General features: G+C 38.8%; 1 long non-coding RNA gene across 2 annotated transcripts in view; it reads left to right on the forward strand.

The window, feature by feature from the left end:
- Positions 1 to 357: 357 nt before the first annotated feature.
- Positions 358 to 22,253, forward strand: part of LOC126260945 (uncharacterized) — a 71,537-nt gene continuing 49,641 nt past the window's right edge. The window contains exons 1-2 of one of the 2 annotated variants that reach the window (XR_007546671.1): positions 358 to 487; positions 5,580 to 5,763. This is a non-coding gene — a long non-coding RNA (uncharacterized LOC126260945). Of the gene's footprint in view, positions 488 to 5,297; positions 5,764 to 22,253 lie in introns of those variants that run through there. The other variant, XR_007546670.1, reaches the window with a different exon arrangement.

Consider the following 22,253-nt stretch of genomic DNA (forward strand, 5'->3'; position numbering starts at 1 on the left):
CTTAGCTGCTACTTGCGACTCTTAGTTGCGACTTGTCACGGAAATCGCAGTTAGACTCCATAGCGTACTGCAGAGATGGACGTAGTACGAACTTCGGCCAACAGATGCCACTGTTAACCGCGCTTTTTAGTTGCTACTTGTGACTCTTAGTTGCGACTTGTCACTGAAATCGCAGAAAGCAGTGCTAAATTCGACCAATAGATGGCTCACGTCTTTGAATGTGAAATACTACTTGCGACTGCTAACTGTGACTGAAATCGCAGTTAGATTTTGTAAAGTTGCTACTGTGATATCTGTGACTTCTCAGTCACTGCGATTTCTAACAGATACGCGATTTCCTGCCCACCACTAGCGTGTGCGCGTTCTGCAGAGTTTGAAGTTTATAATATAAAGAGTTTTTGTTGTAGTTCATCGTTGATAGTGTAATAGCGATGGTGAATTACTGTTGTTGCTATGGATGCAAAGGAGGGATAGTAACTTCTCATGGGTACATACCATGTAGCTCTAATTATAATTATCATATTAGTAAGAGACACTGTATATGTTTAAAAATTTCGGGTCCCATTATAATTAAGGCTTGATTCTGTAAACCTATTTTTCTACGATTTTATGACTATATAATACATATTACGGATCGTACAAAAGTGTACAAACAATCGCTTCCTCTCGTAAATTTGCTAGTGGAACAGGAAAGGGAATGGTTAGTTGTTTCAGCAAGTACCATCCCCCATGCATTTATCAGTGACTTGTCGATTATGTATATAGATTACTCAGTCTACTATTTATTTAATAAACTGGGAGCAAGTACGTAAAATGCATTAAATAAATACTGCCAAGTGTCACCAGTAATAATAATTGTGCTTTAGGTCGCAAAAACTAGAAAATAAATACGCAGAAATAGCAGAAAAAAGGACAAATTAACAGGAATATAATCGCTAATGTGTGGCAAATTCGGTGTTTTTCGGACACTTGCAAAAATACTAGTGTACTGTCAAGTCGTTTTGCGAGACTATCACTGCAAAAACATACGTCAGGCTCTGTAACACTATAAAGTACCGTATCATACCGAAAACTACCAAAAATCGAGTGCATCTGAACTGTGACACCTATTGCATAGAAGCAGGATGAAATATCACTTGCCCTCAAAAGTTACGCAACTGGTTTATTCCCGGTATCAAATGGATACTGTTAGAATGTCTGCGCAACATACATAAATAATCCACGACACGTACGAAAAGAACCCGTCTGTATTAGGGATGTAGTGACATTCTACATATACAGGGTGTTATACCGTCAAACACACGAGACACGACGTCCCGAAAACACGTGACCAGGCCGGCAATGTATGTTATGTTAACAACACACAATCTGTTCTGCGCATGTGTATGCTCACTCCAGAGATATTTACTCTATGATTCAAGTCACGTACTCTCAGCTCGCATGGCTGTACTCAACTGTTTATTCGCGGGAATTGTGGTCTTCACAAGATAATTCTTAATCTCAACTCTTTTTATGCAAGACGTGCATATAGTCACATACATGATAAAGCTTATACGTCGATACTGCAGCCCACATTTGTGCGAAAATGACACTTACTGGATTCAAAATAGATGTACAAATTAATTAGCAATATGAATGTCAAATGACTCGTTCCACATCATGCCGATGTATCGTGCAAAATGATCCATGGAACATGAAAGCAACTAACTAATCAAATGGTTTGCAATTTGCATGCATGTTAGAGAAGGAAGACAGAAGAGCGAGGAAACGCAAAAAAAGTGCGTGGGCCCGAAAAATGCTATTACATGGTACAGAAGGGGAATTTCATACTCTACAATAGCTCGGGGAAGAGGAATCTGCATTTTATAAATATTTTATAAAGTTGAAGCACCAATTTTCTTATTCGTTACGACAAACTGCACCCAGAAATATTAATAGAAACATGGAGTTACAAGCTGCCATAACACCCCGTGAAAAGTACGTTTGTGGCGACAGGCGTACGCGGAGCTGTCAAACCGCGATCAGCTGATCGCTTACGATATGTCAACTGAGTTACTGGCCGCTAGGAGCGCTGGCATGTTGTTACACCTTGCCAATGCACGCGGTCATTCCACGTTTTTATGAATGTTACACAGAGGGGTACTTAAAATTGTAGACACTCTTTGCTAGTCAATATCTTTGGAACAAAATGACGTATCGTTGCAGTTTTTCGCGGCAGCGTAGTTCATTGTTTTCTCAACAGCTCTTGGTGCGCGTGCAGCAATGAATGAAGTAAGACTGCCGTTTGAGCAACGCAAGGCCTTATTGAAGTGGTAATGGAAGTACGAAAATGTGATGGAGGTACAACGGCAATGGCTTAACGTATACGGAACTCAGCCACCAACATGTACATTGATTAAGGTTTATAATTTATATAAAAAACAGCTACCAGCCACATGTATGGTTTAAAAAGTTTTATTATCTTCAGACCATGACCGGTTTCGGATTTTCCTTTTCAAATCCATCTTCAGATGGCAGATTACACGCATTCTTAGTTGGACCTAGTTTTGTTTGTGTTATTCGTTTGCTGCACTGGGAAAGAAAAGAAAAATTTTTGTTGTCATATCGGTAATGGTATTTTTACGAAAGATTTACTTCTTTTACAAGATCTAATTGCTCATGAGATGGTTTTTATAAACATTAGTAAACTTGCAGGTTAGTGTACTTACGAGCTGTGTAGTTCTGCCTGACGAAATATTCGTGCGTTTATGTTTTCGAACGCAAGCTTCATACACTTTTCAATATGCACTATGTGGGTGCTATTCCAGTCAATGGGCGTCACTTTTAACCTCATCATTTTAATTTCACACGCAGCACACACGAATAACGTTTACAAAACGTGGCCCAGCTTCACATTACAACCAAGAAACAACGTTTGTAAAGAGCTTACAGTCATAACAATGTTAACTTACAGATGCTGTATGGTCGATATGGGTACAGTAAAATATCTCTTTGCTATTGTATGAAATTAATCTAAAATGGAATAAATAAAATTATATAGAAATAAGATTACAAACATTATATGTAGTACAGAATTACTGTGTGTTACTAATTAGTTGTTACAATAGTAGGAGATAAATTCACTATATGACATAATATGCAATGCACATGTTTTCATTATGCAATTTTTTTTCCAATGACATATAAGAAGTTGTTTTTTTTTGGGGGGGGGCCTGTATACTGAATGTTTTTGATGGAATATTAGGCTTAAGTTATTTTAAAAAAAGTGAAAGCTTCTTCAAAGTTATTTAGGAAGGGGGTGTTAACTGACTCTGTCTGTTCATTCAAAATGAGATCGGGGAACCTGTTTTTATGTGTATGAATCTCAATCTCCTCTAGGAGATTTAATGTGAAACCTTTGTCTTTGAGGTGTAATATCTGCAGATTGTTTTCTATATTCTCAACTGTATGATTGTTTTCTGCAAGATGGGTGGCAAATGCAGATTTGCTTAGGTTTTTCAGACGTAGGGCATCAAGGTGTTCCTTGAATCTTGTTTCAAAAGCTCTACCTGTTTGGCCAATGTAGAATTTAGGACAGTTGTTACACTTGAGTTTATAAATTCCAGATCTTTTATGGGGTATGCAATTGTGTGGGAGTGAGTGTATGACTCTTTGTTGGAGTTTGTTGTTGGTAGAGAAACTGATTTTGACATTCTTTTTCTTGAATAAGTTGGAAATTTTATATGAAAGTGGGCCTATATATGGTAGGGCTACATATTTTAATGATTTTTTGTCTTTCATAGTTATTGTGGCTGTTGCTTGTTGCAAAGACTTATTGATCTGGAATTTATAAACTCAAGTGTAACAACTGTCCTAAATTCTACATTGGCCAAACAGGTAGAGCTTTTGAAACAAGATTCAAGGAACACCTTGATGCCCTACGTCTGAAAAACCTAAGCAAATCTGCATTTGCCACCCATCTTGCAGAAAACAATCATACAGTTGAGAATATAGAAAACAATCTGCAGATATTACACCTCAAAGACAAAGGTTTCACATTAAATCTCCTAGAGGAGATTGAGATTCATACACATAAAAACAGGTTCCCCGATCTCATTTTGAATGAACAGACAGAGTCAGTTAACACCCCCTTCCTAAATAACTTTGAAGAAGCTTTCACTTTTTTTAAAATAACTTAAGCCTAATATTCCATCAAAAACATTCAGTATACAGGCCCCCCCAAAAAAAAAAACAACTTCTTATATGTCATTGGAAAAAAAAATTGCATAATGAAAACATGTGCATTGCATATTATGTCATATAGTGAATTTATCTCCTACTATTGTAACAACTAATTAGTAACACACAGTAATTCTGTACTACATATAATGTTTGTAATCTTATTTCTATATAATTTTATTTATTCCATTTTAGATTAATTTCATACAATAGCAAAGAGATATTTTACTGTACCCATATCGACCATACAGCATCTGTAAGTTAACATTGTTATGACTGTAAGCTCTTTACAAACGTTGTTTCTTGGTTGTAATGTGAAGCTGGGCCACGTTTTGTAAACGTTATTCGTGTGTGCTGCGTGTGAAATTAAAATGATGAGGTTAAAAGTGACGCCCATTGACTGGAATAGCACCCACATAGTGCATATTGAAAAGTGTATGAAGCTTGCGTTCGAAAACATAAACGCACGAATATTTCGTCAGGCAGAACTACACAGCTCGTAAGTACACTAACCTGCAAGTTTACTAATGTTTATAAAAACCATCTCATGAGCAATTAGATCTTGTAAAAGAAGTAAATCTTTCGTAAAAATACCATTACCGATATGACAACAAAAATTTTTCTTTTCTTTCCCAGTGCAGCAAACGAATAACACAAACAAAACTAGGTCCAACTAAGAATGCGTGTAATCTGCCATCTGAAGATGGATTTGTAAAGGAAAATCCGAAACCGGTCATGGTCTGAAGATAATAAAACTTTTTAAACCATACATGTGGCTGGTAGCTGTTTTTTATATAAATTATAAACCTTAAGTACAACAGCCACGTTTCTCAACATGTCGTCTTTCGACAAAATAGCGTATGTACATTGATTAATTGTGCTCTGGATAAATTTGAAGCCGACAGTAGTGTTCTGGGTGTGTGTAAGTAAAAGTCTGGCCGACCAGAAACATCAACACGTCCAGCGTTGCTGTGTTGCAACGTTTTATATCACCTCAAAAATCTGTGAAGCAGGATGCACGTGAAAGCAAGATAAGCCAATCAAGCATATGATGAATTCTGATGGCTGGAAAGTGGAAAGTGTATATTTCAAGATCGCTGCAAGCTATGCATGAGGGTGCCGGGATCGGTGACTGTGAGCGGTTTGAAGGCATGCTTAGCGCTGATGAACAGTTTGTAGGGATGGTTATCAGGTCTGACGAGGCGCAATTCAAACTAAATGGTACTGCAAACCACCACAGCTGCATGTACTGGGTTCCTGAAAATCCTCAAGTTGATGCGGTCAAACGTGTTAGTCTGCCAGATGTTAATGTGTGGTGTGGTCTGTCATCGCATAGTTTGATTGGTCATTCTTCTTTGAAGGTACTAGAGCCAGTAAGATGTACCTTCATGTGCTACAACATCAATTTTACATGCCATCTGAGAGGTCTTTGGGAATGAAAAATTTTGCGTACAAAATGATGGCACTTCACTTCACTACCACAGAGATGTCAGAGCCGACTTGGATGAAAATCTACCTGAATGATGGACGCCCTTTAGCAAAAAAGTTTGATGACCACTGTCATAGTTGTTAGTTGATATTTGTGGGTATTGTGGTGTGTTTTGTAGTTATTTTGCTCAGGTTAGGTTTTTGGTAACAGTTAAGACATTTGAGTTTTGGTTTGTTTTCATCGTGGGCTTCGTTTCAGCTACACAGGATACAGGTCAAGTGAAGGTGTTGATATCAGCTTCCGAAGCAATTTGTGCTTTTGTTATTATCGTGGGTTTCGTTTGAGCTATGCAAGCAAAGTTTTCGATACCAGATTTTTGTGGATTTCGCTACTTGTATTCTTTGTGTAAATTTGTTTTGCTGTGTATTGTTAGTAGGTATGTTGTTCAGTTTGTCCCACCCAAAGTTCCTGCAGGTGTCCTGTTAGAATGACACTCTTTCTTTAATTAATTGGATTATAGGTTACATAGTAATACTGTGTTTCTTCATTTGCTTACTGTGTGAAGCAGGAACTCAGCAGCTGAGCAGTTGTTGATGTGTGTGCTCAGCAACAGGGTATCGTTGGTAACCAATATTGACACAATGGATGCGTCTTTCCATCATCAATGACAGGCATTACTGTTATAGCACATCTAATGTAGTGCTAACAATGACAACTTAACAGTACCAAGACTTGTTTGTTTTATCAATAAATAACTACCTAATAAATGCTACTGATTCATCTAACTTTATGACAAGAATTTCATGCTACTTTCCCTATTCAAATATACTGCAGTTTGCTTCTATTGTCAAGACAACCAGAGAAGCTCGCACATATTAATAGCATTATAAGTTATTCTGTGTCGAGTCTCCTGACCCAACGGCACCGTCCTCTGGCCTGGCATGGCTGTCGGCTTAGCATGTACAGCGACCAACTTCAGAAGCTGCCATTACTATGCTGCTGCCAGTCCGCCAGCTTTGTTTCAGCATCCTCAAAGACATGGAAACATAAGAACACAAAAAACATAGAACATCTTTTACATAATTTTAACCTATTACATTTATGAATATTAACCCTGAAACTCATTAACTACATGCTACTTCATATATTATAGTATTCTTACCCCAAGATCATACATCGAACAGATCTATGAAGCAAGGCGGTGCTGATCGGCAAAAAGAGTGTGATATTCACTCATGAATATAAGCACACCCCCCCCCCTCCAGCGGTTCAACATATGATTGCAGTCATAATTCAGTCTTCACTACCACACACTGAGTACTTAAGCAACATCATTATTGTACATTTTCAATGAAGTATTGTAGATATTATGGCGCATTCAATAGCTATTTTTTGTCTAACTAATTTGCTCCCCCTTATGTAGAGTTCATTAAGCCTTTTCATACATACCATGTACCATTATCTATGAATCTTTTTCTGATCGATTGTAGGCATGTAATTGTCTTTGTCTAAATGAATCGCTAATACAGACAGTTTCATATTTTTAAGCTTACAGTCACTGTGGTACCTTATCAACTAATAATGTTATGTTTTGTTTCTTTACTCGAGATCATTGTTTCAGTTGGCAACTAATGTAACCGTGAAGCATTTGTAATTACTCAGATTATCTAACTTTCTTAGGCCGTTTCAGCTAGTGCTACATATATATTAATTATAAGGGAATCTCGCTTACACTTTGATAAGTAAAAATCATGTTATTCTCTTACTATATTATTATGGCTAGGCATACAAAATAGCATCTACCATCTTCCAGGAAATTTCGTAGTACAGTAACTTGTATACCAGACTACTACTGGCTACAAATTCTAGACTGCCCTGGTTTTCTTTTACACTTAATAATAATTATATTAACTCTTCCTATATTGTTTTTAAAACTAAGATACTGTTCCTATATCACTATTTTACCATAATGTGACCAGAAGTTGGGCTGGCCACGGTGGCCGAGCGTTTCTAGGCACTTCAGTCCAGAACCACGCGACTGCTACGGTCGCAGGTTTGAATCCTGTTTTGGGCATGGATGTGCGTAGTGTACTTAGGTTAGTTAGGTTTAAGTAGTTTTAAATTCTAGGGGACTGATGACCTCAAGTCCCATTTTTTTGACCAGAAGTTGCATACTCAGTGGTAGACATTCCCCCATCGTTATCCAATGGGAGAGTAGCACGCAAAACATTCTTACTCGCTGAAATCATGATTCTCCCACAGTACTTTTTTCCTAAGTTTAGGCCATTCATGCCTTAAGTTCTCTTATCCTAATTATCCTTTCATTTACTTGTATTTTAAAATAATAATCATCATTGCATACACCTTTCATCAGCAAATTGAATCTCACAAGACTAATTTCATTATCCCCACCATTTGCTACTTGTGCACTGACATTTATAATACCTAGGATATGCATCACTGCATATGCTTTCCTTCAGCACCACTTAGTGAATGTGTATGCACAGTAACGCCTTCGTATTGATTATCCTTTTAGTCATAACCTCTTATTTTATACCCCAGCACTCACCATAATATAAACTGCTATTCGAAATTTCCTACACCCAAGAAGGTTATATTTGTTGGCATGATCGTCACCTGGAATACTTCATGTATCTTTTCCTGAATATTCTTCACAACTATGATTAAGTTAGTTCTTGCTTTAGAGAATCTTAGTATGCAGTTTTACACAGTGTGTTCTATTAGGTCTTGTGTCCTTAGGTTTTCCCCGCATTCTAATTATTTTTCCTCTTTACCCTTTCGATTGAGAAACGCTTTATACTCTGATCTATCTTCCTGTTTTTTTTTTTTTTTTTTTTGACAGCGAGAAGTCTCAAGTAGTTAGTAACTTCCAGTGTGTTTAACCAAGTCACCTTGTATTTTCCGACGCTCTATCTATATTGTACAAACCTTTAATCTTTCCTGCCTTAGGATCTCTAAGTTTCATTGCTTTCGAGTGTGGCTTGCCAATTACTTCCCATGGACCATCGTTTCTTAAACAAAAATTACCGATTTTCCTTTTGAGTTTTTTACTGTGTCCATGAGCCTTAACTAATATTAGATTCCCTTTACAGAACTTGGGTATTCTGGCATTTACATTATGTCTCTTTACTCGACTCTTCCTATATGAAATACGGTTTTGCTTAACTTGTTTCCTTAGTATATGTTCCTGTGTTTGGTGTCCACGGGGCCATAATGACTTAGCTTATAACATTATCTTTTGGTCCACGAGTTGATAAGGCGCTAAACCTGTGCTTAGGTGTTGTAGTTCGTTCAGTATGGTTTCTAATTCGCTAATCATTTTGGACCATTTGTTGTGTTGTTTGTTACAACATGTTCTACAAAGGCGTCCGATTTCTTTCATAATTCTCTTTTCTGCGTTACTGGATGGGTGGTACACCGAAATTTTCACATTTTTACATTATGATTGTTTAAGAGTTTTTTAAATAATTCTCTACAAACTGACTACCATTATCAGATAATAGCTTCTTTGGTACCTGATACCTAACGAAGTAATCATTCTTAAGACATCGAATTATTCCTAGAGCCATAGCCGACTTTAAGGGATACAGTTTTACAAATTTTGACCAGCAGTCTAACACTACGAAAATATAAGACACTCCACTTTTTCTCCACTAGTGGACCACAAAAATCGACGGCAGTGAGATCCATTATTGCTCTACATATTATCGGGTAAAGTGTAAATAGTAGAATTTTTAATATGTTGTAGGCACTTTTTTATACCAAAATGACCCTATCCTTAATGTATATAAGTAAGTAGCTCATCTAGTGCATCCTCAGGAACACAAATTCCCCACCTCTTGTCTCCAAGTTGGCTGTGCCAATACAATATTCCCTTGAATAGCAGTCAGTGATCTTGCTTATCCTTTTCCAGTAGATCTACTATCCCTGCTAGATAGTTATCTTTATTCTGTCACCCCATAATACTGTCAGCTAACTCCTTTTCATATCATTTTGTACTCTGTGATTTAAAAAAGCAAATATGTGTTTCCTTACCTCCATCTTATAACATTGGTAAGCTTTCTATCCTATGGGTAACATGGAGTCTGTAATGATATTCTCACTTTCCCTTACATATCTTATTTCAAAATCAAATTCCTGCAAAAGTAAAATCCAACGCATTATCTTGGATGTAATGACTTTCTTTTCATTAGGAATATGAGTGCATGATGGTCTGTATAAACTATGGTCTTCCTACCTGATAATAGCTTCCACACAACTGATAATGCTTCCTTTTCAGAAACCGTGTAATTCATTTCATGGGAATTTAACACTCGCCTTGGAAATGTAATGCCTCTATGTTCACTATTTACATTAGAGAACTCCCCTTGAAGAACCTTGCAAGCTATCCCATAGCAAGGTGCATCAATGGACATTTTAAAATCCTCGTCCGTCTGTGGATGGTTCAATAAACCAGGCGTAAGGAAATCCTGTTTTATCTGGTCAAGCCTTTCTCATTCCTTTTGACCTCATTCCCATTTAATATTTCGTTTAAGTAAGGTAACAATACCCGGATGTACAATACTCATTTGTGGTAAATATCTACGATAATATCCCACCATTCCTAGAAATGACTTTAATTGTTTTGTTGTTCTAGGATACGGACATTTCATTATAGCTTCCAGTTTCTCTGGATCTTGTCCTACCCCTTTACTATCAAAGATGTACCCTAAGTATTTTACTTACTTTGCCACAAATACAGACTTACTCAATTTTATAGTAATTCTCACATCAAAAAAACCTTTGTAACACTTGTTGTAACAGTTTGAAGTGTTCAGTCCAGAATTTTGTTACTATTAGCATATCATCTACATACAACAATATTTTCTGGACTTGTTCATGTCCTAGAGCTTGATCCAATGCTCTCATGAACTCACTGACACATTGAAGCCGAAAGGTAGCACTTTAAATTGGTATCACATCCCTGCAAATATGAAGGCTGTTGCAGGTCGTGAGCTAGGATGTAGTGCGACCTGTCAATACCAAGCGTGAGATCCATAGAAGTCATATACTTAATGCCTTTCAATTTTGATAAAATTTCTTCTGCCGGTACTGGTCGGTCCCTTTCCATTTCAGTATACTGATTTAATGTCCAGGCATCCAGAACCAATCTCACGTTTCCACATGGTTTCTTTACCACCAACAAGGGATTATTAGATGTGCCAATAGATCTCTCAATTATACTTTGATCACTCATTTTATTGATCTCCCTAGTAGCGGCTTCCTTAAATGCTAGAGGTATTGGGTATGCTTTTTTAAAGGAACTTTTAACTTACATTCATATCTTTTAATTATACTGGGCTTGTCCAAAATTACGTCTTGGTATTTACTCAGCTCTTCCTTTTCTTTTTCATTCAGTGCCTGGCTTCTCTTATTTCATCGTTAATACTACGCATGGCCTCCGACAGGTTTACATCTGCTTCCCCTTTATTTTCTTTAGTTCACGACATCTCACAGACGTTATAATTTGCCCAAACTTCGTCTGATTTACTCTCTGGTCTTCCTATGCTTCCCCTTTTACCAAAACTAATTTCCTGTATTGGTTGTGGTGTGGGAAATTTTATCTTCCTATTTTCGAAATCCATTATGATTTGATTTCCACCAATCCAGTCTACACCTAGTAATATAGGAACATTTAAGTTTGACATTACTAAGAAATTATGGATGAACTTCACGTTTCCCAAAATAAACTGTCAATAACATCTCTTGTTTAATTCTTTCCCTCGGTTCCCACAAATACGTATTACTCGTATTCCTTCCACTGGTAAAGTGGGATAATGTGCACTTTTCTTAAGTGGTTGTAAATACTTCTGTTTATAACACTAATATCGCTACCCATGTCTAAAATGAATTGGATTGTTATCGAGCCTATTTTTCCGGATATAACGGGTTTATCACCTCTTCCTGTCTCTCAGATTTTCTTTCCTCAAACAATTCTTCTCTTAACAATCGGTCTTGGTTCGAAGTTTGCACACAAAGCAACTGGGGCACCCTATTTCTATACCTAGGTCCTACAGCATGGCCCCTACCGAAGGACCTTCTTCATTTTCCACTGATACGATCACGACTGTTCCTATCGGATATCCTGAGTCATTCTCATCTCTCATGTACTGTCTTTGATAAGAACTTTTATTCGGACATTTTTTAACCCACCGATTTCCCTGGTCATTACCACAGTTATTATTATTATACTTTTCTCTCGTAGTTTCGTAACACAATATTTTTTATCACCTTCCCTCTTTCCGCTTACATCACAATTGTGACCTGAAAAACCATTCCTATTTTTTCGAGCCCATTTGTCTTCCTCACTTTACTTAACATATCTAGCTCGCCCAAGTATTGTAAAATTTCATCCTGTTTTGGTGTAATGTTTACCTTTAATGTTCTCCCTGACATATGTTGGTAGTTGACTAACCAGAGATTTTATTAATTGCGTTTTATTCAACTTAACATCTAACAATTGTGCCTTGTCTAGATGCCACTCGAAATATTGTTTGAAACCTCCCCCCCCTCCTCATCTTCTCTCATATGGGCTGAGCATCATAAGATCTAATGACAACTTATGTTGCTCAGCTGTAGTCCAATATTTTCTTTAAACCTTTTACAAAGTTGTACCTAGTAAGTAAATTCACCACAATGCAATGTACCCAGTTCGTGGCTTCTCTTTTCAGGTATACTAACGCCCATTGTACTTTCTGCTCTTCATTTCATGAATCTGGCACTACATCTTCAAACCCTTTCAAAAAAAAGTTATAGGGTGTAACCCATTTCCTGGTTCAAATTTCGACAACTTTCGCAAGAGTCTGCTGTTGCTTTGAAACTGAAATTCTTCCCAGCATTCTCCAGCTGATCGGATATAATATTCTCCAGATTATCGCCCTTGATTATCCTATAGTCTTCTATTACATTAGTGTGACCCATGTCGCTACTACAGCTGGTTTAATGACTTCACATAACCTTAATAACGTAGCATCAGTATTCCTATTGTTAACAGAACATAACAATCCCCGTTTGTCAGTGTCAGATAGTTTAGTTACATCTCTCTGTCTCTCTCTCCTGAGAAAGAGATAGCTTGGCGATTTCACCTCTTACTTTTTATAAATCTAATTTATCACCATCATGTTGCAGTTTTAAATTATTAAACTAATTTTTAACTTCACCAAAACAGTCTTCACTGTCCTTTCTCAGTTTATTAACTGATTCATCTACATGATCTACTGCTTGGTCAGGTTTATTAGCTACATTATTTTTAATCTCTTCAGTACCAACAACGCGTTCTTGTATCCTCTGAGTCTTTAGTGGGACATGAATGGATAAAATCTTCTCGGTTTTCAAGCCATGTCAATTTCAATAACATGTTGACAGTAATCTTAAAATTACGAAGTTCTTCAATTGTCTGATTTATTTGGGTCTGCATATTATCCTTTTCATCCCTAGAATAACTAATATGTTTTTCTTTTCGTCTATTCACCGCTTCTATCTCGGTTCCCAAACTTATGATTCCTATCTTTACTTCCTGAAGCTCGTTCTTGAACACTTCTATCATCTTATCGGTCATAGCATTCTCCAAGACAGCACTATAATCAGTCAAAGCATTCTTCATTTTATCAACCACAAAGTCACTTTGAACGGCCAAAGCATCCCTAAGAACAACACTATGATCGCTCAAAGCATTCTTAATCGTATCATGTGTGGAATTACTCTGGGCGGTCAAAGTGTTCTCTACGGCACTTTTTTTTAATCTTATCTTCCATAGCATCACTTTGAGCGGTCAGAGAGTTTTTAATGACGACCCTTTGATCGGCCAAAGCATTTTTAATCTTATCATTCATGGCGGGCAAAGCTGCCTAAGTAGTGCATGCCCATCTCTGCATTTCAACAATTTTCTTATCGTATTAATTAAGTACTGATCATAAAATCCCTTTTCTTTGAATAATTACATTAAATATTAGGGGTTATCTGCTTAGTTATATCCTGACTTTACGTTTATTCTGTGTATTTAGCATAATTACTTAAGCAGTTAACTCTTTAACTTGTCATCTAGAAGCTACAAACCGCCTAACACTCAAACTGAGATCACCAATGAAAAACACTATTAGTTGTTGTTCGCTAAACTCACCGGATTTCTTTCAGTTAATAATGTTGGATATCCTAGCGGTGAGACGACTCGTCGAATGCAGCTGGCCAGCGGTGGCTTCACGTCGTATATTTGTGCTGGCAGGCCGCTGTACCCCTCCCCGCCCCCCCTCCCCGAAGGATCCGCTACAACACGTACCAGCTACTCTGCAGACGATTCCGTGACGCTGCTAGGCTGATGGTTAGGTGGCTCGTAGAAACCTATGCTCACCAACACCAGAACCTGTAAGAAACTTCTCGTTTTTTCTTGTGTTTTCGTCTTCTTACTTTTTCTTCGCCTTCGGTCTTATTCTTCTTTCTTGCACCTTCTCTCTTCTCCATCGTCTTCTTCCTTCTTAGTTCCAAATTATAAGTTTGGGTTGTTAGTTAATTTCGTTTACCCTTAAAATTTTCGTGCCCGTACTTTTATCGTTTCTAGTCCTCTCTGGCGATGCTGTTACCACATATCATCGTCAATTATCCAGTATTCTTCCGACCAGGTCCTGCGATCTAGGTCGCCACATACAACGCACAGACACCTGGACACGTACTGGCCACAGAAATATATCCACAGATCATCCCGACCGAGGTATCAGTTATATTGAATGGGCCAATATTTAACGTCGTCTCTTCCGAAGAATTATTCTCTATATTTTGCAAGCGCGTATTTTCAAAAAGGACAAACGACGCTAAATATTTTACTCTCGTAAAGATTCATGCTGGAAATATCAATTTCAAGCTACGTTTCCTATTAAGATATATCGAAGTTTGTATCTGTTGTCAAGACAACTAGAGACGCTCGTGTGTATTAACAGTATTGTAATCTATTGTGTGTCGAATCTCCTGGCCCAGCGACGTCGTCCTCTGGCGTGGCATGGCTGTCGGTTTAGCGCGTACAGCGACTAACTTCCGAAGCTGCTGTTTTAATGTCCTCGAATCCGGGCGGGAAGGAGCGCCCGGTCCCCAGCACGAATCCGCCCGGCGGATTTGTGTCGAGGTCCGGTGAACCGGCCACTCTGTGGATGGTTTTTAGGCGGTTTTCCATCTGCCTCGGCGAATGCGGGCTGGTTCCCCTTATTCCTCCTCAGTTACACTATGTCGGCGATTGCTGCGCAAACAGGTTCTCCACGTACGCGTACACCACCATTACTCTACCACGCAAACATAGGGGCTACACTCGTCTGGTGTGAGACGTTCCCTGGGGGGGGGGGGGGGTCCACCGGTGGCCGAACCGCACAATAACCCTGGGTTCGGTGTGGGGCGGCGGAGGGGTGAAGTGGAATGTGGTAGTCGCCATGGGTTTGTGGACCACTGCGGCTGCGCCGTGGACGGAGCCTCTCCGTCGTTTCTAGTTCCCCGGTTAACATACAATACAATACAATGTCCTCGAATACATGGAACACTAGAACACAAAAAAACACCACACATAGTACACCTTTTACACAATTTTAACCTATTACATTTATGAATATTAACCCTGAAACTCGTTAATTACGTGCTACTTCATACATTATAGGATCATTACCGCAAGGTCACACATCGAACAGCGTTATGAAGGAAGGCAGTGCTAATAGGCAAAAAAAAAAGTGCGATATTCACTAAAGAATATCAGCACAACTTTTTCCCCTGGTTACCAAAATTTCTGCTGGAAGAATTTTCTGCACCCTTTTTTCTTGGTAATTTCATTCCACAATGACTGCATCTGTTTCTTAATTTGTTTCACATTTATATTCCAATATACTGCAAAGTGTGAAAGTACAGTTCCAATTATTGGGGTAAAATAATGTCAAGTGTGTTGCCAGCAGCTACGATAATTTCATAATTTTATGGGAAAAGAATAGTTATAATTCTGGATATAATTGGTGAGAAGATTATTTTGGCTGCGCAGTACATCTGTAACCAACAATTCTTTCTGCAGCTTTAGAGTTTTAAACCTACGTTGAGACATAAATGATTGTAACACTAGAGGAAGGAATGTTTACCACGAGGAAATTAAGCGCCTAAAACAAATGAATAAAATCCAGTTGGTGAATGCTGTACTTTTTATAATACGCTTCGACACAACACACAGAATATCAAAGTGCGGTCAGCATTCAGGAGTAAATTAATGCAGCACTTGACTCAGGTTGTAAGGTTTCATACTAGCGAAATTTTTTTAGGTGATCACATATTCCGTGATCTATTCTGTTGCCGTGAGTCTTCAGTAGCTAATGATAATCGCTGAATGCAATTTCTTTGGCGTAATCTCGTAGTTTGTTAGAGTTTTGCTTTATTTATTAGAGATGAAAGGTATCAAGAATACGTGCGCTAACTTGTTCATTGTGCATTTTAAGGCTGGTTAGTTATTTATGTATTTGTCAGTGTTTTCTTTATTCTTGGGAATATTTTAGAAATTTTCGTGACTGATGGTAACTTATATCGTGTCGATTTAATTTGCACAGAGAAGACGTAAAGCTGTATTTTAAGCAGAGAGTGTTTGGAACAAACGAACGTGTACAAAATGTTCCACGCAAATGGTCCTTACAGCGACAAGGGAGCATACAAACGGATTCCAGTGGTGTTACAGAAAAGATGGGTCTCATATACGTCGTTTCAGCAATCTAATTGTGACATGTTGACATTGAAATTTCTGTTGGTCAATAAATGTTATAATATTTTCGTCTCATCAGAATTATATTTGGCGAGGCACACCTTCGTGAAATGGAGGAGGTTCTGCCGAGAAGTTTGTGTCTTGCATTCTGTTCATAGTGGTGATCTACTGCGTGGCGTACGAAAAGTAGCTGTGATAGAGCAATCTAAATTGAGCAAATGCAAAATTTCACTGGCGGAAGTCTATAGTTGGCTGGTGGGTGTCTGGTGCACGGAAGGTCTGAAAAGGTACGTTCTGCCTATAAGTACAGTTATTGCAGACTGTTTCACTACGTACAACTGCCTCAGTGATGAAAGTTCATTATCTATATTTCAAAGTCCCACAAATAGGTGCCGGTACCAACAGCACTGGGGGCACCTGGTTTGCCATAAAACGGCCATTTCGAGTCCCAGAAAAAGCAAGGACACTTACGGTTCATTTTTATTTGAATACAAATGGAAAAGGAGGTTTTTGAGTATTCTGGAAGCTGTGAAAAGGATTTATAATCAAATATGAAGTTATGTTGTTATCTTCATTGTCTTTTCTTGTTACTGTTATTCCATTTAGGTGATAGACACGTTTTTCATTTCAACTGAAGGCGTAACAAAGAATTATAAATATTTAATAAATTTCTCTTCTTTCCTCCGTTTCTTTTTTTTCATTTTTTTGCTTTATTGACAAGAAACGTTGTTGGGTTTGAAAATAGATCAGTTACAATCAATGATCTAGCAACGGGTGGTGAAATCTGCGAAGCAGTAAACAATATAAAGAAATGAGACAAGCCCATGACAATAAGGAAAATCCCGGCGTGTCCTTGCCGGCTTCGTCCGGCTACTCATTCAGATCTATTTTATGGGTGTCACAAAGTTTCCTGAAACCATGGAGCATGACTGAAAAAATGGCATCATAAGCTGATGATTGCCGTCTCTTTTCATTTCGGAGGCACGAGATAGCTAAGCACTCTGCACAGCAGGCGGCAATAGGCGCGAGGACGGCGCGTAGCTGTCAGCCTAATAGCGGACAGTCTCGATTACACTGCACGGATTTTCTCGATAGTGGAAAGAGGTACCGGTCTCCTTCCGCCGTTAAAACCAATTTTGATATATTAGCTGTGCTGCGTATGCAGTAAAGTGCGGCAATAAACGCACCAAACGAAAATTGTCCAGCGACTACCTTTTCCACAGTAAACTTTTCAAAATATGTGCGCTGTGGTACTTCACTTTGAAACATCGCAATAACTATGAGCAATAAGGAAAAGAAAACCAGGTCATTATCTGGCTGTGATGTGTAGTTATAAAATGCACGAAACTATTTTGTTTTCGAATAGAGTCCTCAAAATTCGAATGTGAAAGACTGCATAGCGTAGAACCGAGCAAATCCCAAAACAATGATTTTCATTGTTTTTTTTTTTTTTTTACAAGAAGTAAAAGTTTCACTGAGAAAATAACTACAGAGACGGATGTAGCTTTGCTTCAAGTACATAAAAGAAGTTTAGCAAATCGGATGACTTGACATATCCCTGCCCGTGAATCGTGCGATACCAGATGCGTGGAGCCACCAACGCGCTCTGTTTAGCCAGGCAACGCGACAGAGACACGTGTATCGGGGTTGTATCGCTGTCATCCCATAAGTCGCTTCCACTATGATTCGATGCGCTCCTCCGCTACGAGTTGTTTCTGCGTCATATAGCGCGTCGCGTCGAGTATCGTATCGCATGTCGAATCTTCTCTGCCTGGACTGCGCCTACAGGAGAGCTACGTGATTTCTTCCGTCTTCCTGTTCCTATCTGTGCCTACCAGAAGAAGACCTTTGGTAGTTCCGTGGCTGTTAATGTACACATCAACAGTTTCATTTCTACAGTGTCGTTTCGTCCGATTAGCATAATAAAGAAAGGCCGAATACCGACCAGCCGGTTCTGTTGCTAACATAGTTTATGTGACAACAATGCGCTTTGTTCACGTAGTCTGCGCCTTCACAACTCGTTCATATTCAACAACAGAGTTCTGCTGCTACTTCACTACGGTATTAAAGTGTCTGAAAAGTAGGGCAAGGAAGTGCAGCAACAAACATTCCACTTGACAGAAGACATGATTTTTGCCGACTGACTAGAGCGAGAATGCACCAGAGGGCTTCAAAGTATTGATAGAACAATAAGTGGATGAAAACCGATGTCAAACGGATCACCCCCTTTCATGTGACTTCAGTTTTCTGTTACCAAACTTCTTACACGAATGCTTTGTAAACTTGTCTTGAAAAATATGCCGCTAATTTTGGCGCCAAATACGGTTTGGATTTTGATACGTGTGTTAGCTCTGTTGGTCGGTTTTGGAATAACCGTGCTGAGAGGTAACCCAACAGCTAATACAAAGAGTATGAATCGGCATGAAATTTATGTTATGAGAAATAATTGCTACTTGCAGTACTGGAATTAAAGCACAAATGCTTGTTGTAACTAAATTGGTGTCATGAACAATCTTCCTCGCAGCGTAGGAAAAATACAATGCAACGTACCAATACGGAATTCACGCAGACTGTATTTTGTAACAAACTTGGTGCTTAAAAAAAAGTCAGTTGTTCGATTATTACGCAGATATACATTTAATAGAAGTCACTTTTAAGTTACGCTGACTTTATTTTACCTATAATGTTCTGTGGTTGCCGATAATACAGTCCATCCCATTATATCTTGATGATTAGCACATATATATTTTAAGATGTCTTGCAGGATGGAAGAAATTGCTGCCTCTTCTTATGACTGCAGGTAAAAGTCATGCTTGTAGAGAATGTTGGCGTAATAAATAAAATATTTTTGCGTCTATGATAACTCTTAATATATGTATATTTTTCCATTTTTATCACACATAGCATTTACTGCTACAGTGTTGACGCACGAGTAAAAATTACGCGTCCTTCTGGTGTGAGATCTAAAACATAGGTACTCTCAAGCGAGATTGAAACAAAAGTTGTTAAAAACATTGAATGTTCTCCAGACATTGTTCTTTTGTTACAAAGATAATGTTAAAAGCCTGTCTTTGCCATCTTCTGTAGCAATGTACAAATTTCTTATTACTAATGAGAAAAATAAAACATTAATAGAAATTGATATTGCAAGAAACAATAAAAGAAGGTATTACACAATTTCCCCCCAATGTACACTGACATTGTTTGGAGATGTTCAGTGTTAGGCAGTCTCATATGATTAATCGGGCCGGCCGGAGTGGCCATGCGGTTCTAGTCACTACAGTCTGGAGCCGAGCGACCGCTCCAGTCCCAGGTTCGAATCCTGCCTCGGGCATGGATGTGTGTAATGTCCTTAGGTTAGTTAGGTTTAATTAGTTCGAAGTTCTAGGCGACTGATGACCTCAGAAGTTAAGTCGCATAGTGCTCAGAGCCATTTTGATTAATCGGTTGCTATCTACAAGGTGTGACTGGAAAGTTTTTAGAATGGATCTGCTACTGCTTATTGGTTTGGCAGGCAGGTACACAGAGGGTGCGGAGTGAGTCATTGCCTTGTCCTTGAACGCCCTCTGACAGGAAACTGCGTTTCCTTCATTCAGTTTGTTATGGCAGGTGGTTGAGTGCGGGGCTGTTAGGGCTTGTTGCCGGATTCTATCTGCGTGAAAATGGACGTAAAAACGGAGCAACGAGTTTGTGTGAAATTTTGTTTTAAAACCGGGAAATCAACTTCTGAGGCTCACGAACCATTAAAAACAGCTTTTGGAGATAACTGTATGAGCCAGTCAAATGTTTTTTACTGGTTCAACAGATTTAAAAATGGCAGCAAATCATTTGAAGATGAACCATGGTCCTGCCGTCCTTCCATCTCAAAAATGAATGAAAATGTTGTGAAAGTTGGCGATTTAGTGTGCTGTGGTCGTAGACTTACAATCAGGGAGATGGCTGATGAACTTAATTTCAATTTCTATGCAGTTCAGTCAAAGATCTGAACATGAATCGAGTGTCCGCCAAATTCATTCCGAAAGTATTGTCAAGTGACCAGAGACAATACCGACTTGAAGTGTGCCAAGAGCTGATTAATCGGACTAAAAATGACCCAGATTTGTTAAATAGGGTAATTGCAGGTGACGAATCATGGATATGATCCTGAAATCAAAGAGCAGTCTTCGCAGTGGAAGACTCCAGGTTCACCATGGCAAAGTCGGTCGAAGGTGAAGACAATGTTAGCGATTTTTTTCGATTCTACTGGTATTATGCATCATGACTTTACCCCTGGACAGACAACCGGGAATATTACAGATGTGTCCCTGAGCGTTTGAGCGAAAAGGTGCGGAAGAAAAGGCCTGCATTGTGGAAAGTCAGGAGTTGGGTGCCACACCATGACAATGCTCCGGCTCATCGTGCTTTCTCCATTGTTGAATTTTTGACCAAATACAAAATTCCTGTACTTCCCAAACCGTCGTATTCCCCTGATTTGGCCCCTGCGGATATCTGCCTGTTTCCTAAACCGAAATTTTCACTGAAAGGGAAGCGATTTGACTCGATTGAAGACATGCAGGCAAATTCGGAGAGCGTCCGTAACACACTTCAGGAAAAAAAATTCCAGGAATGTTTCGAAAAGTGGAAATACCGTTGGAGTTGGTGTGTTCAATCAGAAGAGGCCTATTTTCAAGGAGATTCATCACAGTATTATACAATTACAAGTCCATTCTTAAAACTTTTCAATCACACCTCGTATTACCTATGTGAGAGGGTCTTTTAGATATGTTAAGTGGAGATGTCAGCTTTATCTTATTATATCTATGTGTATATTAACACAAATAATCAAAAGTGACACAAGTTATACAAAAGGGTACAAATATCAAATACTGTGCGTACTCAAAACGCTTGGTCAAGTCTCTTCCAGTATTGCGCCAGCGCGCATGGCAAGTAGTTGGCGGCCAGGCTCTGGAAGCGGTTGCGTTCTCCCTGAATGCTTCTAACTCCGCGTGTCCATTTCACGCGGAATGAAACATGAAGTCGTCGTGTTGCACCGTGGATTCCTCCACACATAGTTGTTCATTTCTTGGAAACGGTGTGCGAGCTCGTGGCAATTTCGATGCTGTGACAGAAGACCAAATTTTACGTCCCGGGACCCATTGTTTACCCGTCGTAGCGCGCTTATTTAGCGGATAGGAAATCCGTCGATCCACGTCCAGCGATAAGGTAAGTTCCTTATGAAACACTTATCCATTTATTCAGAGTTAAGTGTAGTTTAGTAAAAAAAATTGTAGGTTTGCACACGCGTACTAAGCGGCAACACACTTCACTTAACAAAAAAAAAAAAAAAAAAACACACTTTTACACAGGTTCCTTGCCGAATTTGCCGTCCATCTTTAGTAATCACGAGAGTTAAACATTTTTGTGCACCCGAGGAACAATGATAGGGTATTCAGATTACATTCAGTGAAATAAACATTGGTTTTAAATACATTCTAATATTTATTTATTTAATTCAATGGCTGTGTAAGTGTTTTGCATTGGAGATCCAAATATTTAGATTTCGTATAAAGTTTATACACTAACACAATATTCACATCTGGAGGCCAGATGGGTGTTGTTCGTAACGATTGCGTATAATGTAAGTACTTATGCGTGTTTGGTGCTTCAAACACGGAAGCTTCATAGGGAGTTGGCTGGTTGGTTGATTCGGCCATCGGACCCATCGTATTAGGGAAGGAAGGAGAAGGAAGTCGGCCGTTCCCTTTCAAAGGAACCATCTCAGCATATGCGTGGAACGATTTAGGGAAATCACGGAAAACCTAAATCAGGATGGCCGGACGCGGGTTTGAACTGTCGTCCTCC

Source organism: Schistocerca nitens, chromosome 5 (genome assembly GCF_023898315.1).
Source record: "Schistocerca nitens isolate TAMUIC-IGC-003100 chromosome 5, iqSchNite1.1, whole genome shotgun sequence".
Classification (NCBI taxonomy): Eukaryota; Metazoa; Arthropoda; class Insecta; order Orthoptera; family Acrididae; genus Schistocerca; species Schistocerca nitens.